General features: G+C 35.7%; 1 long non-coding RNA gene and 1 pseudogene across 1 annotated transcript in view; both read right to left on the bottom strand.

Annotated features, from left to right (window-relative positions):
- LOC147279989 (uncharacterized) overlaps positions 1-18,441 on the bottom strand; it is a 55,371-nt gene that overhangs the window by 18,013 nt on the left and 18,917 nt on the right. The window lies entirely within an intron of this gene.
- Positions 6,305-18,411, bottom strand: LOC147279992 (uncharacterized; annotated as a pseudogene).

Genomic DNA, 18,441 nt, shown 5'->3' with positions numbered 1-18,441 from the left:
AATTTTGAAAACTGAATTGCTTGCCATCAATTTTGAAGTTTATGCCAGATATAAGTTGATTTCCGAATGATTACTGCTGACCGAGCATAGAATCCCAACAGAGAAAAAGAAAATACCAAGGTGATATCTACTTATGTTTAACACCTTATTCTTTAAATCTGTTTGATGCATAGAATTGATTTAGACAGTTTAATTCAATGGCTAGATATATATGTATTCAAATAATAAGCTTCTAATTAACTAGAAGAAATTAATATAATTTGTAAATTAGAATATTCTAAAGGCGTGATTTAGGGATGATTAACAAACAATTGACCAATGGCCTGCTACTTCCGAGAATATTCCTGAAGATCATCATGAGGTAATTTCCTCCACCTACTTCTTCTCTTTTTCTTTTGAATCTGATGTTAATCTTGAAATTAACTAACATTGGCATTTCAGCATATACATTGAACTAGTAATCCTGCCCGCGCGGTGCTGCGGGTGTGGAAAGCTTATAAAATGTGGTTAGGGCTTATAAAATTTAAGTGGATACATAGAGTGTTTTGTATCCACTAAAGATAAAAATGTTATGAAAGTGGATACAATTATATTTTTCATATTATTATCAAAACATTTAAGCACTAAAACTGAAAACTTGCCAAAGCTTATAACAGAGAGGTAAAACATTTAAGAGTTCATATTAAGTGAAACATTTATAAGAGTTCTATCCACTTAAGCCTATTCTTTCAGGGGCACCCCTTCTTTTTCTTGTCTTTCAGTGATTGAACAATAGGGAATGTCATGGTGGGTTTGAATTGTTCAACTTATGCAGCTTCTTCAACCATTTGAAGCTTGTCTCTCTGGACCCTTTCTTCAACTTCTGCAATTCTTCAACACACGTTGCTATTATAACATAAAACTTGGACAGATGCACATTCATGCAAACTAAATTTTGCAAAACTGAAAAGTAATAACATAAAGCAATAATATAAACATAGGATGACAATAGACCCTACTATTCCAACAATGCAATTAGAGCCAACTCACAGTGATTCGAGCCTAACTCAGCCAAAAACCCAGTTCTCTAAAACACCAGAAGCCAATATTTTTTGCACCAAATGCACCGACTCATAAACCAAAACCAAGCAAAATAATAACCACTCAAATAATAGTATGTTATTTGAGTTTTGCCTTAGTTATCACAATATTTTATCTCATTTTTTCACCTATCAAGACATATGGAAGATAAATTGTTTCAATAGTGCTACAAATTGAGTGAATATATGTCAATCACAACCCATCATCCGGATTCAGGACCCCAATCAATTCCTAACCCAAAACATAAAATTAAGGTACTACAATACTAATTAACTAAAACAACCTCTCTGTTTCTGATTAAAAATAATGTTTTCATTCTCAAATAATTTTTTTTAGAGAAAATAAATTAAAATTGAAAATAACACGTACACACATACACCCAAAGCATGGCACTGGCACAATATCTCTTCAATCTTAGCCATGTAATCATGAAATGAAATGGCACATACAAAATATTCACCCTAAAAAAAAAAAAAAAACGGCACATACAAAACAACCACATCATAAAATGGCATCATCCCATTTATATCATACCCTTTTTTTTTTTTTTTTTTGTTTAAGTAAGGAGTTGTTATGTTTTGAACTTGCACGAAAGAATTCCAATTCATTGATTTAACATAAATGTTTTTAGAGCCAAAACTCTCTCTCTCTCTCTCTACTGTGGTAATATTTTCTTCCAAACAAACTTTTTTTGGTAAACACACCAAGCAACAATTGTTCTGACAGTTAATCAAAGACCTCATATAAAACATAAACTAATTATTGACATCGCTCAATCATTATTAGATATAAACTAAAGTTCAGTTTGAGTTCAAGAGACGATTAGAAAACAGAGGTTAGTAGTCAAACTACGCATTCGATTACGTCCTTAATCCATACTTGTTCATTACCAACAGTTTTTCTCAACCAATGCAACTATATAAAATAGATCAGCTAGCTAGGCAGCTAAGTATACATGCATTGTTGCAATAATATATATTATCCTTTCACTTTTGTTGATATCTTTGAGAGATCTCAATGCAACAAAAAAATAAATATTAATTAAGCACTTCAAAACCAGCTGTCAAATAAACGAAATAAAACTATATATACCACTAATCTCAACCAATCTAATTACAATTCCTAACTTGTATCTAACCAAATCAAACTGCCTATTTTAGAAGACTGAAAAACCATTTGTACTAAAAACAAAAACAATTCGAATAATAACGTATGAAATTGCTTACCAAATGAGTCTTCTTCAGAATAGAACGAAGCCTGGTGAGGAAATCTGCATTAGTGTCATATATCTGCAGTGAAAAAGGGAATAAGCAAAACTCAGTCATTATAGTACCCCAAAATTTTGTGAATTTGATGATACTCACTAAGGCATGATTCAAATGTTTTTTATAGAAATCAACCAAAACCTGTTAAAAGTTGAACAGAAACATACCAAAGCTAAAACCAGCGAAAAAAACATACCTTACCCCAAAAAAGAAACCAATCTTCAAATCCAAGAAAGTATAGGAACCTGAAATTAAAACACAGAAATCAAGTCACCGGCGCAGCCACACGCGGCGGGAATCGTGGTGGCAGTGGGTACAAAACCTAGAAATACAAATTTCACAACTAATTGAACAATTTGATCCAACAATCAGACAGAGTAGACAAAGAGGAGTAAAACTCACACAAAACCTGAGGCGTGAAGTCACCGGAGCCGTCGCAGGTGACGGTGGCAGCGGCGGAGCTAGGGTTCTAATTGGAGCTTTCATTTCGGGACCCAATTGACTTAGATCAAGCACACCAATAGAAAGGCCTGGAAGAGAGGAGCAAAACCCGACCAAAATCATCACCATCCGCCGCCGGAATACCCAACATCGGCGGCGGAAGGCCGCCGGACTTCTCCGCCTCAAAACTCCGTGCACCGCGGTTGGTTGACCAATTTGAAGACACCATCATCCTCAGAACGATGGGAGGAACGAAACCCACCCGGTCCGACATGCTAACTCAGCCGGAATTGACGGATCGCCGCCGGAGGACTCGATCGGGTTTGGGTGTCTTTTCGAGTTTTTGCATAATTTCTGGGTTAATCAAATACCATAGAAATGAAGAGGAAGAGAAGAGGAATAAATCGGAACCCATATCGCCAGCATACGGTGGAGATACGGCCGAATAAAGGGGGCGGAAGGAGAGAAAACGGAGAGAACAGAGAGAACATAGATAGAGAGAGAGGCGCGTGAGATGAGAGTGTTTCAGTATTTTCTGGGTTTTGGGCTTAATGACCAAAAAGTGCACACCCAATCCCATAATTTCACAATGGCAAACACATCAAAAAAAAAAACTTCATGTGAGGCAAAACCAAAGAGATGGCACAACCGTAAAAAAAAAAAAAAAGAAGGCAATAGCAAAAAATATACTGACGATGAATGACCAAAATGGGCCCAACTTATCCCACAAATTACAATGGAAAACAACTGAAATAAAAAAATAGAGGGGCAAAACGGACTTTTCAGTGAACAGTCTGTGAACAGTAGAGCCTCTTCTCACCGTTTAGTATATATACAATTTGTTATGTATTAGAAACACCATTGAGTATCCTATTGCTAATTACATGTTATTTCATCGTTTGTCTGAATTATATGTTGCCTTTGGAAATCTAAGTGTTAGAAAAAAGCTTTCATTGTCTAAGGGCTAGCCTAGTTAATTTTTTCTGCCTCCATCTACCATATTAGACAATCACTAAACTAAACCTTACGGATCCTGAGACTATGCAGATTGCAACGTGTGAGATAGCACCTGAGAAGCCATTTACAGTTTTGGCCTCAATTGTTGATGGGATTGTGACAATGCAATTTAATTGGTAGCCTTGCAATGGTTAAATTAATGGTTATTGGTTCATCCTCAACTTGACAGTCTTGACTATAGCTTTCTTGACTAGTTTTTTATCCTGTTCTTTGAGTATCAGACAAATTTAATTAGGAATGAAATTCAAAATTGTCATATATGTTCTTGACTATTGCTGTATTGTCCTATCGATTTTTTTAATCTTGAAATTGAATTGTTTAATTACAAGAACAACAAAGAAATTGGTTTTCATAACCAAAATGGTTGCTAAAACAATCACAGTATGAATGTCATACAGCCTTCTTGGAGTGGGAAAAGCATGCATAAAACTACATTGTTTTTTGTTTCCCGAAAAATAGAAAAGTAAATTCAAATATATTAACCACCTAGATAACTCAAGTAGAAAAGTCTTTTATTAGAAGATAATCTATGTTCCTTCTAGACTGAGAAAGCTATAATCAAGAAGCTGTACCTAGGTTGCAAAATCCCAAGTTGTGTGATGTTCAACATCCTCTTCAAGGGACCTCTTATAGCGAGAATGATAAGCCTGCCTTGACAAAAGTAGATCATGTGAAGGCCTAAAGCAGGCTATTTCCACAAGAACCTGATTGCTTTTAGTCCACATCTTTGTTGCCTTATTGGCCAAAAGCGCATCGGGTTCAGCAGGATCAAGTGTCCAAAGCAGTACCACCCTTTTATTAAGAGAAATTCAGAAAACCAAATATGTCAGCCTATCAACAATGATAACATATATCCTGCCTTGTCTTGGAAGAACATGGTATCAGTCCATGTAAAACTGAGGCAAAAGAAAGTGCATTGCAAAACTGACCTCAAAGTCACTTGAAAGTTCTTTGTCCAATTCCTTGAGGAGATCTTCACCATAAGCTTCAACATAACTTTTTCGGATAGCCTTTCTTTGAGCAGCATTTTTATGGCCCAAGATGGATACGATCAAATCCTCATTGGTCCCCCATCCTGCAATGATATCGACAAAAAATTTAAGATTACATAAAACCTAACAACCATAACATGAACATGAACTGGTCTAAACTATTAACGGTGAAATAATTATTATCATGCTGGGAAAATTCATCAAATCATAGAAGGTACATTGAATGTCCTGGGAAAATTTATGCAGTCAAGTGACACGTTTTCTCACAGTAAATTTATGCTGGGAAAATTTTTGTTTCTTCTACCAAATGACACGTTTTCTTACAGTAAGAACTGAATAGTCTTGTCTTCCTCCAAGGTTTTTGATCATTTCATCCATCACTCTTAAACATTTCATGTCAAAACCATTTTCATTTAAAATCAGATCATCTACAAACATGCTATAATGTATGTATACCAATTATTTATTTCTTTTTTTCCAGTAGAATTAGCCCAAATACATAATCTTCTTCTAATACAAACAGAGTTTTGGAGCAGAGTGAAGTGACCAACATGTAAAACATGCTTAACAGATCATCGTTTACAAAAGGCAGGCAATCACATTCACATGGACCTTTCTTGCACCAACCCACGAGACCCCACATACATAAAACACCGATCTGACCATTGATACTGAAAGAGTGAATGAAGATGAATTAAAAGACAGCTCATTTTCCATTATTAGATCATTTACGTTAAACATAACGTTAACAATCGGATCGGTGAAATGGGGCTGGTTCAGAATCAATCTTGAAGCGAATTACAAAAGATGGGGCATGTGATGATGGGAACAAGAAATGCTGCGAAGGATAAAACGATCAGAAAATAAAAGAAGGAACCTTTGAAGGCCTTTTTGAGTTGCTCACAGTCTTTGGATGCAAAAGGAACTTGATTAGGGACATCGTCACTTTTGTTTTCTGATTCTTGGTCTTTGTAAGAAAATTGAAACTGAGAATGGCTGTGTTTGTATATGAATTTATGACCCTTTGTTTCATATATAGTGTCGCCATTGCAATCACTGCCACGTCAAATTCAGCTTACCTATTTTTCTGACTTAATTGTTGATAGATTTTGTTGATTAATTTTGAAAATTTAATTGATTTTTAGCTTTGTGGGGGTCTTTTCTTCTCTGTTGGGGTGATGTACAAACTCAGATTGGTCTGTATGTGTTGCTGCATAGCCTGCATTGTCTAGTTGTATTGCATATAACATATAGGCATATAAGAATGCACTGTATATAAATATATCAAACCATTAAACAAATAGAAACCATTGCTTTATTCTCTTAAATTTCTCACATGGAAAACAACAAACTTTTAACATTGAGGCACACCACATGGAGTATATAAGAGCCACAGTACACATGCAAGTATGTGAAATAGATTACAATAAGGTACAATCGAAGAAGAATCTTTCTTCTAAAAAGAAAGCTCACACAAAGTCAAATATGTATAGGAAATAAGAAACTTCCTCAAGTAGTGAAACCATGGAGAGAAAGCAATTCACCACAGGTTATCAAACCCAATGGCTTTGACAAATGCAGACTTTGAGCAAAGAGGTATTGAGAAACTTGTTTCATTGTTGTACGGGATAGTGGACGGGCATTCAAGCAGCGAAACGCTGTCTTCACAAGAGAGAGCACTTCCCCTGCTTCTTGATGTGTAGGAAGGGAAATGCGTTTGTCCAAAAACTCCACAATTGGAATTTGATGGGCTGGTAATGCAGATGAAGATGAAGAGGATGATCATGATGATGACCCTAAAGATAAAGATGAGAGAAGATCACCCGGATGCCTTCCCAAAATTATTTCTAGTGTTACTACTCCGAAGCTATACACATCGCATTTCCCATTCACTTCCATTGTATAAGCAAGCTTTGCTTAAAGAAAAAGCTCATAACAATGGCATTGTTAGTATGTAGGTATAACTATTCAATGAAAGTTTGCATAAAGTGTATCATGCAATCAATGATTAATTAGAAGTGTAACATTTTTATCCTTAATTAACCTCATCCTAACCCTGAAAACGAATCATTAGTCTAAAAATAAAACCATAAAACATGTTAAATATACAATAATATCAAAGACATAAAACCACAATATTACCTAGTGTCACATTTCCGTATGTGCCCGCAAGGGCAGTCCAATTAGTTGAGTCCGGGTTTAAAAACTTAGCAGTGCCGAAGTCTGAAAGAAAGCCCTCATATTCAAAATCCACCAAAATGTTCTTGGTTGATATGTCCCGATGCACAATTGGTGGCAAGCAATTGTGGTGCATGTAGCACAAGGCATAAGCTACACCTTTAACAATATTCACTCTTTTACTCCACCCCAATTCTTTAGCTTCATCATCCTTTCTCAGCATTGTGGCCAAACTACCCCTTTCTAGATACTCATACACCAAAAATGGGTGCCGTTTATGGGAACAAAAACCATAAAGCTTCACAATATTTCAGTATCTCTGTTAGTGCCCTTATTTCTTTCAATTAACACCTTTTGAAAATTCTTCTCACCATTGCATAGCAAATGAAGTTTCTTCATTGCAACTATGTTGGCGGATCGCAAATTTACTCTGAAGACGTACGCTTCCATATCCTCCTTTCCCAATGCAATATTTAGAATCAAAATCCTCGGTTGCCATTATGATTTCCTCATGCATGGTTTTTCCATCAAAATTTAATATTGAAAAAGAAACCTCTTCATGCGCAATGGTTTCTTCTGGATGCTGATGCTTCTTTTTCCTTTCTACTACAAAGGCAATTGAAAATATAGAAGAAAGAAGTAAAAGTACTGCCACAAGAGAAAATGTGATTACAAATATGAGTTTGTGGTCCTTTTCCTTTTTTGAGCCATGTTCGCAGGGTTGCAAAGCTCCAACATATCCACACAATCCTTTGTTGCCTTGTAATGCTTTTGGGGGAGCATCTTGAAATGCACTGATGTTGGGAAGGGGCCCTTCCAAGTCATTGTAGGATATGTCAATATTCAACAAGCCATGCATACCTCCAAAACTTGTTGGAATGAAACCAGAAAGATTATTGTGGGAAAGATTCAACTTCTCCAAACTCTCCAAATTGCCCATTGCTGATGGTATCTTACCTCCAAGCAAGTTAGCACTTAAATCAAGTTGGGTCAAGTGAAGTAACTCCCCCAATTGAATTGGAATTCCTTGATTGAACTGGTTGTTGCCTAAATTCAAGTAGAATAATTTGGCCAAGTCACCCAGAAAGCTAGTAATTAAATCATTGAATTTGTTTGTGGACAAGTCGAGATACTTAATATTAGTAAGTGATCCAAATTCTGATGGTACACGACCAGACAGTTGATTTCTATCCAACATCAACCTCTGTAAAAAAGTCAATCTCCCAAACTCCTTTGGGATAATCCCAACCAAACGATTGGAAGAAACATTGAGTTCTTGAATTTGGATTGCGTTGCCAATCTCAGGTGGTATACTACTAGTAAGGTTGTTTCCCCCAATTCGTAAGGTTGTTAGTTGTGGGCACTGTACCCACTTTTGTGAGATTTCACCATAAAATTTATTATCACTTATATCTATAAAATGAAGATTTTCATAGACACCAAAATCTTCAAATATATTGCCTGTCAATTGGTTCCCATCAAGCCACAATCTGAATAAGCTCATGCATGTTTTCAAGCTTTTAGGGATTGGACCTGTCAAATGGTTGTTGCTTACTGATAAGTTTGCGAGTGATCCACCTTGGCAAAGGTTTTGGGGCAAATAACCAACTAATTGATTATTATGTAACTCCAAGTTTGTCAACCTCATGAGACTTCCTATTTCCGATGGGATAGGACCTGAAAGCTTATTTGTAGAGAGATGGAGATGGGCAAGATTTCTCAAATCACCTAATAAAGTAGGAACTGAACCAGTGAATATATTGGTTCTCCCTCAAATCTAGGTGCACAAGAGACTTCAAGTTCCCTATCTCTTTAGGAATAGTGCCAGAAAGTCGATTGTTTGCCAAGTCTAACACGGTTAGCTTTTTCAAGTTTCCAAAATTTGGAAGGATAGGCCCTATTAAATAGTTGTAGCCCAACTGTAGATCCACCATAGATTTTAAGTTCCCTATCTCTTTAGGAATTGTATCAGAAAGTTTATTTATAAAGAGATACAGAAGGGTAAGATTTCTCAGATGACCTAACGATGCAGGGATTGAACCAGAAAGAGTGTTGTTATTAAGGGCTAAACTCACAAGAGACTTCAAGTTCCCCATCTCTTTAGGAATATATAGTTCCAGAAAACATATTTGAATAGAGATAGAGATGGATAAGATTTCTCAAATCACCTAATGAAGTAGGAATTGAACCAGTGAATTGGTTCTCGCTCAAATCTAGGTGCACCAGAGACTTCAAGTTTCCTATCTCTTTAGGAATAGTTCCAGAAAACCTGTTTGTATACAAATATAGATGGGTAAGATTTCTCAAATCACCTATGGATTCTGGGATTGAACCAGAAAGATTGTTTGTATAAAGTTTTAATTGCTCTAGGGACTTCAAATTTCCTATCTCCGGTGGGATAGGACCAGACATTTGATTGTTGGTCAAGTATAAGACTTTTAGCTTTTTCAAGTTTCCAAAATTTGGAGGGATAGAGCCTGTTAAATTGTTGAGGCTTAACTCTATATCCACAATAGATTTCAAGTTCCGTATCTGTTTAGGAATAGTTCCAGAAAGCTTATTTTTATAGAGATAGAGAAGGGTAAGATTTCTCAGATCACTTAACGATGCAAGGATTGAACCAGAAAGATTATTTGCAGCGAAACTTAGACTGGTAAGATTTGTTAGGAGACCGATTTCTGGTGAGAATCCCACCAGAGTTGGTAAGGTTTATCCTGGTGACACTTCCAGCAGAGTCGCATGAAATCCCAGCTCAAATGCATGGGCTTGTATTTGGTTTATGATTGGTGGCATTGTTACTGGGAAGGTAAGTCCATGAGGTGAGATTATTGAACTGGATTTGATTTTGAAAGCTGGCTTTCCATTTGAGAAGAGCCTCTGCTTCAGTAGGAGCAGCAGAAGCAAAAGCAAAGTTTGATGATGAAATCAGCTGATCGAACACACAAGATAATAAGGCAAAAAGCAACAGAGCATGACACTATTGAAGATGTCATGGTTTTTCGTTTTGGTGTATATAATGTTTATACTACTTCCGGGACTTATTTATAGTGCCAGCTGCCCTGCCACATGCCTTGAACTTAATGAAATGAAAATGATTTATTCATTGAAGAGAGAGTTTTATTGGATGTTACTCGTGGATTGGCAAAGAAAATATTTAGTGGATGAGCTCATCCACTTGAACAGGAAACACTAAAGATCGTGCATCATCTGCTCTAAGCGTGCGTTGGGTTTATTGATTAAAGAATTGACAACAAAATGTAATCTTCAGGCTCATGATGCACATGCATGACTAAAGATTCAATTGCAACTTGCAAGTGGGGGTTGAGGGGAAGCTTCTCAATTCTCATAGACTTTTCCTCATATGTAACTCATAATTCAACATATATGTCACATTCTAATTAGCACTCATCAAAATCACATTCTAGACATGGTTAATGAAATGAAAATGATAGCAGTAGTGAGAGTGTTATTTGATGTGCCCATACCTGGGGGTTTTTCGAAAATGTTTTTCTTTGGTCCAGGGACTTGATTCATCTGGAATTGACTGCAAGGGATTGGTGCCACCAATCATTCATCAATTTTTTCTATTTCCTACATGTTGTTCTTACCGAGAGAGTCAAGAGATTGGATTTGGGCTCAATTTAATGGTCGTGTCTAAGGTTCTATTGCCTTGAAATTTACAAATAACCCCTATGTTGGTTAATTTTTTTGGTACGTACAATTTATTTTTGGGAATTTTTTTTTATCAATAATCCAATAGCTAGTTGGTCTAATATTAGATAAACCAACGAAATTTTCAAAAAAAAAAAAAAAAAACCCAAACTATTTTTTAAATTATTTATGTAATTTATTTTTACATGATCATTTTATAGTTATAATCTTTATAGTAAATATTTTAAAAATATCTATTTTTTAAATTTATTCATTCCGGTCCATTTTTCGCATTAGAATGTTTTTCTAATTGTCAATTAGCTAGTAACATATTGCATAAGTAGTATATCAACAATGGGAATTGAAATGCAATTCACCTTCTTCAATCTACCTTCTCTACCAACCTTATCTTTTATTAGTCTTATTCCGCAATGTATTTTTATGATCGAAACCATTTGTTTCTTAGATTATTCAATGAAGATCATCTCTAAAAAAAATCTACCGAATCCGAAATCGTTTAATTGCATAAATGTGATCAAATAAATAGACGGTTTTTGTAACAATTTGATTCACAATTTGTTTATTTGATAACGATTATATGACCAAATAATTTATGATTTAATTGATTTTTTACAGAGATGATCTTCAAAGAATGATCTAAAAAATAAACAATTCTGATCATGAAAATATACTACATAATGAGAATAATAAAGGAGAAGGACGGTGAAGAAGATAATTGCCCTATGAGGAAAACAATTTAAATGACTATTAATTTGACACAATTGTGGAAACAATAATTTAATTAGATGTTGTGAGACAATGCTAATGTTCCCTTTCAGTATCAGGGCTACTGAAGTCACTCACACTCGTCCTCCATCTAAGACTAGAGATACGAACACAATCCATGTTTGTTGTAGACCTACTCTGACCTAATTAGACAAATGAAAAGCTTTAAAAAAAGGGCCAACTAGGCTGTCTATATATATATATATATATATAAGAATGTGCAGTTTAATTTGAAAACACCTGAGAATTATACACTTTGTGCAATTTATGGGTTGCCTTGTGTAAGACCCCTGGATTTTTTTGCAATCCTATTGTGTTTTGACACCTGTTTTCGAATTTCTTTTGTACTTAGAAACTTAAGATTTCTTAAAGGAAAGATATTTCCTTTATCTTTTGAGTAACTAACTTGTACCAATAGAGGTTTAGAGTTGAGCTCAAGTATCCTTGAGTGTGATATCATTTTGGTGATTATCAAGTTGGAATTAATTTTTGAAAATTAAATTCATTGAAGTTGAATTTTCTTTAACTTTTATGGAGATCAATTTAGTGTTTTAGGTTACAGGAAATTAGGATTAATCACTACAAGTCCGTAGGATTTTTCGGAGAATTATTTGGAGCCCCGAGCTATTTTTGGTGATTTAACAAAATTTGGAGAAATTAGAAAAATAGGAAAAGAAAGAAATTAATTTGTTTTGCAGACTAGACTGACACGTGACACGTGTCGCAACGTGACTGGTCCACTCGCACTGACGAGGCACCAGCAGGCGTTGACATGCCAAGCTCACGGGAGCTGTCCTACGCGCGTCACACCGGAGCCAGACTCGCGATCTAGTCGCGACTGTCCAAACTCATTAATTGAGCGAGATCTGGGCCGTTGATCCGAGAGAGAGAACCGATCATTGTGCAGCCGGGTCGCGCGACCAGCGCGCCACCAACCGGGTCGACCCGCAATTTTTTTGTTAGTATAAATGAGTTTTGTGATGGGTTTTCTTGACCCAATTCGAATTTCAGCCTTCTTTTGAGGATTTTAGTGCAATTTGTCTCACATTAGAGATTTACAACTTCTTCCAACCCTCTAGTGCCTATAACTAGAGACCCAGTCCCTTATTTTCACTTACACTACCAAGTGAAGTTAGAGTTACTCACTCCTTGGTTATTTGGGAGTCTCGATCTCTAAGAAGAGACATACCAAAAGGGAATAAACTTCTCATAGTTTAAAGTTTTGGGAGTGGAAGGAGGAGTCCCTAGGAGTGGGTCTAGCTTTGGAGGTCTATAACTGGATAAATATTTTATTATTTCTACTTTATTTATTTATTTTTAGGCTTTAATTAAGTAGGATGCATGCTTAGATTAATTAAGTAGGATTTATTTATTAATTAAGCATACCCAGCCTTATTTTTGGAGACTTATTTGTTTGTTTAAGAGTAATTAGCATGCTAGAATTATCAAGTTTCAATTATAGCGATTAAATTGGATCAATCTAAATTATTTTAAGGATTTGGTTTGAGTTTAAGCAAATAGTCAATTGGTTCGACGTCAAGATAAAACTTGAAACTTGTGAACGCTTAAGTAAACTCTAAAGAGAGGAGTTTAGTCCACTTAGGATCAGAAACGAGCGACGTATGACTAAAGGAAAGGTCATATCGTCTTCCCTTATTGTTAATCATCCCTAACTTAGACTTTGTTTTCTTTTGTGGTTTTTGTTTCTATCGAATTACCAAGTTACCCAGTTGCCGAGTTATTAAGAGGTTAAGGTTGCAGTATTGTCTAGTTACGACGGATTTGCCAAGATAGAACCGTGCGCGAACATGGAAGCCTTATGGAAGAGAATACGTGTAAAGCATTGGATTCCAGGTAGGGAGATTTATCCTACATTCCTAACTATGGACTTTGTGTGTGTATATGTAATTTTTAAACTATGACAATATGCTATTATTATTATTGTGTTTGGTCTGAGAGTTTGGGTAGCGTAGTATGGGATCTTGGGTTCAAATTCCTAAACCTTCTAGAAGAATTGATCTGTACATTATGGGGAGTTTAGCCATGCTAACACGTGGCTACGTGTGTATGTGCGAAACGGAGACCCACGATTGATTAAGTGGCAGTGATACAGTTTCTCAATTATAAGTTCCTATTTTCTGTTTACAGAGCACTCTCGCTATGAATGCTATTTTTTTTTTATTATAGCTGGCCATAGTTGTACCTAATGTGTATCGATCATCTGAGTTATTGTTATTTATGGGTTTTTATGCATGTTTACCATATACTGCAGCAGCTGAGGTGTTAAATCGATTTTGTGGAAATGTTTTGGGATTTTGGAATCAATCTTTCACAAGGAAATGGTTTTAAAGGTTTTTCAAACCTAGCAGGCTCCCTTGAGGGAAGCTATGATCGTATGAGATGCTTATCCCTACTTTGTTTGTTTGTTTTGTTTCTACCCCATTGCTTATGCAGATTTACCTCTTGGAGGAGATCTTGACTGAAAGGGTGCGTAGCTTGGATTCTCTTGTCGGGTGTCTCAAGGTCTCTGTTATCTTTTGCTATAGTAGCGGATCTTGCTTTCCCATGTGTGTTTTATATTGGGAACCCATTTTGAAACAATGTTATTTTGTTTACTCATTTTGTAACTTTTGAGTTTTACTTATACTTTGGTAATTCTCTTTTTGGGGTGCTGATTTAACTATTTCACCCTAACAGGTTGGTTAATCTTTATTTTGATTTTATTATTCCTTTAAAGATCCTATTGTGTAATGAGTACTATAATCGTCCCCGAGTGTCTTGGGGGATTAAGGTCGGTGGTTTGACATTAATCTCTTGGGATACTCAGGAAGGGTGCCTCTGTCGCATAACTGGGGTTTGAGCATGTTCAGAAAGTAATAAGGGATGAGGTGTCTGGTGGAGTAGTGGCTATGAGTCATGACATCACTACTGACCCAGGTGTGTGGAAAAATTATTGGGTATATGTTTACACCCTATTTCAGAATTGGGCCGAAAGCACGGCCAAGCCCAAAAATTCATAAGGAGAGTTTAAGCCCACTGACAGTTAAAGCCTAGGTGTTTGGTGGAGTAGTGGCTATACATGAGTCATGACATCACTACTAGCCCATGTGTGTGGAAAAATTATTGGGTATATGTTTACACCCTATTTCGGAATTGGGCCGAAAGCACGACCAATTAAGCCCAAAAATTCATAAGGAGAGTTTAAGCCCAATGACAGTTAAAGCCCAAGTCCACGGCAAGGATGCTCCAAAACCAAAATCCAAATCAGAATGTGTTTTTATGAAGAAACCTAGTTGCGCCAAGAGTCCTTGGTGAATTAGGAGATTTAAATCAATCCAGAATGGTAAGTACGTCTTGGGCGTGAAGGAAAGAGGAAATAGAGTTTGTATAGGAAAGGGTTTCCTAAAACCCTAAAGGATTGATCACTATATAAATGAAGCATTGACAAGAAGAAGAGCTCTCTCCAACACATTCAACACAACTCAACTCAAATCTCAGATCAAGCATCTCGATTTTTCAAGTTCTTCAAGCTCTCAAGCAAATTGTTCCTTTTGTTTTAGCTCTACTAGGATCTCATTGTTCTTGTATCGATTTCTTTTGTCTTAATCCTGGGTTTTCATGTCTTTTCATCATGAGATTTGTTATTAGAACTACAATTGTTACTCGTTTTCAAGACAATCATATCGTCTATAATTTTTACATCAAAGTTCATAATTTATCGTTGCATCCAATTACTCAAGCACCCATTAATCGCATCTTTACTTTCGAGCACACTGTTATAGTCACACCAAGTAATTAGAAGTCCTTGAGGATCAAGGCGATTGAATCTAGGCGAGGTTTTTGTTCCTTATCCTGCCGCACGTTCGTTTGATTGGGAGTTTGAATCACAGTGTAATACAACAAACTAGGCATCATAATACATTCTATATCCGGCCATCTGGCCATGCAGTGGCACGCCCGCGCACAAAGTATAAGGACTACCAGTGAATCAATTTTCTCGGCTAAGTCTGCCGTGATTTTTTAGGGTAACAGTATAACTGATACACCACCACGTACGTAGTGTAACCAATCCAACGTGTAAGGGTATTGTTGGACGACATGGCAATGTATAACACATAAGTTGGTTATATTACGTGGCAATGTTTCTGTTATACCCAATAATTTCTTATTGAGTCATCAATTTATGGACATGTTCTTCATCAAAAGCTCCTGTATATGGCTGTTTGATTTTGTGTAACTATTCATTCAATTTGGCTACTCATTGATTCATAAGTCATTTGCTTAGCATTCTTGACTATTGGTTTGTTTCCCTGTTTGACCCTTTCTCTTTTCTTTTTTTCTTATTTGGTGTGCATCAGCCAAATTTAAGAAGACAATGTGAAATTTTCATATAGGCTTTTTATCATGTTACTCACCTGAACTTTGACCCGATTTTTACTTCACCACTTAATAAATTTTTTGACTCGATATGCCACCTGAATTTTAAAATATTTTCAATGTGAGACCTTCCGTCCAATTCCGTCACATTTTCTGTTAAAAATAAGGTTATTTTGGTCTTTCAATGTTAATTTACTGTTCATCATCTTCAACCTCAAGCCTCATGTTTTCTAATTTTTATCTCAACTTCACTCCTACTTTTGACTCATCAAATCTCCATCAAAATCAACAATTTTATACTGATTTTGAAACCATGAAACTCCTCTTTACAACCATATAAAAATAATTCAAAAAGAAGCTATGAAACTCGAGATAATGGGTCACAAACTAGGCTACCCGAAACTGCCAAATTATTTTAAAAAAATTGCAGATTTTTCAAATTTCACCGAACTTCAATTTCTTTCAAATTCATCACCCCAAATTTCACCCAACTCCAAATTCCTTCAATTTCCTTCAAAATCCCCATAAAAAACATAAACCTCAAAACTAAGAAATCAAAATCAAGAGAAGTAAAATGAAATAACTCAGTTTTTATTAAATTAGCTAATAATTTTGTCTAATTAGTTGCAATTATTTTTATATTTATGTTTAAAAAAAAATTTGGACGTGTAGAAGATAGTAGCTTCTACACTTCTCTATTTTCTTTTGTTGTTTTAGAGTATAGTTTTGATTGGTTATTCTAAGAGGTGGCTGGGTGGTGGTTTAAGTGAGGTGTGTGTTTGTGGTGGTGTGGTGTGGTGTTGGTGGTATAAGGCTGGGGTTTTAAACACAACTTAGAACATCAAACCCAGCAGAACCAAAGAGAACTCGAGAGAAAGAAAGAAAAAGGAAGAAGAAAGGAAAAACCAGAGAGAGAGGAGAAGAAGGAGAGAAAGGGACGAAGAGAGGAATACAGAGAAAGAGAAAGGAGAAAGCTGGAAAGGAAAAGAGGTAAACTCCAATTCCATACACTCTGTTTTTCTTTGATTTCGAATTTGGGGATGAAATCTGTTTTGGTGAGGTTTATATAATTGTTAGAGATGTTTATAGGATCACAAACAACCTAGAGTTTGAAGGAGAATTGAAGTGATTTTCGAGTTGGGGTGTAGAGAGTAAATTTTCAGTTTTGGGTTTTTGATTTTCATTCCTTTTGATCGAGTTTTCTATGATTTTAATTGAACTATAAGTTATAATTTATCATTCTTTAGCCTTAGGAACCGAATTGGATGTTGAGAATCAAAGAGAATTGAAGTTAGATGAATTTTGGGAAATCTGCAAATTTTGGACAATTTCGGGTACCTACCTTTGAGACCAATTATCTTGCATTTTACCCGTATATTTTGAGTGATCTTTATATGGTTATAAAGAGGAGTTGCATAGCTTTAAAATGAGTATAAGTTTGTTGAATTTGGTGGAAATGATGAGTCAAAAGTAGGGGTGAAGTTGAGATAAAAATTGAAAAACATGAGGCTTGAGGTTGAAGATGATGAACAGTAAATTAAGATAAAAAGACCAAAATAGCCTTATTTTTAACAGAAAATGTGACAAAATTGGAAGGAGGTTTCACATTGAAAATTTTTTAAAATTCAGGTGGTACACCGAGTCAAAAAATTTATTATGTGGTAAAGTGAAAAACAGATTAAAGTTCAGGTGGGTAACATGATAAAAAGCCTTTCATATATGGTCATGGTTTTGAGAACCCATAATCAAAATATTATAAGAGTAATACAAACTCAAATTCTTGTTTGTATATGTTGCTGTATCCTTCTGTAGCCTTTGTGTATATGACACTTGGGTATATTGTTAGAAGTTTATGCCAGATTGGAGGTGATTTCACAAATATCTACTTATGGTTAACACGTACGTACCTTATCCTTCAAATGAATAATGCGTACAAGAAACAATGAAGAGTAGTTTTGATTCCCATAACCAAAACCCAAAAACTTTCACATCTAGCTCTCTCACAAACCTGGCCAAAGAAAATTCTCTCACTGGTCGACTTACTTGTTTAACTGTGGCTAGAACAGAACACAACATAAGATGTCAAACCATGCCATTATACAAAGAAAGCAGATATGCAAGTTTAGGTCTATCCCCACTCCCCCATGCATCACTCTGATTAATTAAGTACAAACTTTTATTAAATTAACACTAAAAATACAAAGAGTTTATTAAAGGATACAGAAGAATGACTTTATGAAAACACCCAATTGTTTTAGGATACAATAAACCAAATCCTACAGATACATGCAACTAAGAGAAAGAAGAAAAAAAAATCAAATTATAACTCACCTTTTCTTGACCATGCGCCTGTTGTCATAATTTAAACCTGGAGAGAAATCATCTTTCTCAAGAAGAAAAGAGTTGCTATTCCTCTTCTTAACATTGTTGGATGTATCGCGGTCAAATTTGTCACGTTGATGGAGGTTCTTTTGGACTTGTGAGTTGAAAGGAGAAAAGGAGTAAGGCTTCTCTTGTTGTTCTTGCTGGACTTGTGATTTGGCAAAGGGGGAACACGCGACAGGTTTAATTCCTTGAAGCTCGGGATCGGGAAAATAATGGTATGGTTGTTTGCTATTATCCATTTTTCGGAAAGTAATCGAAATCCTGCAGCG

Source organism: Dryas octopetala, chromosome 7 (assembly GCF_963921425.1).
Source record: "Dryas octopetala chromosome 7, drDryOcto1.1, whole genome shotgun sequence".
Taxonomy (NCBI): domain Eukaryota; kingdom Viridiplantae; phylum Streptophyta; class Magnoliopsida; order Rosales; family Rosaceae; genus Dryas; species Dryas octopetala.
Note: the sequence above shows the minus strand (reverse complement) of the source record. Positions and strands in the feature narration are given on the sequence as shown.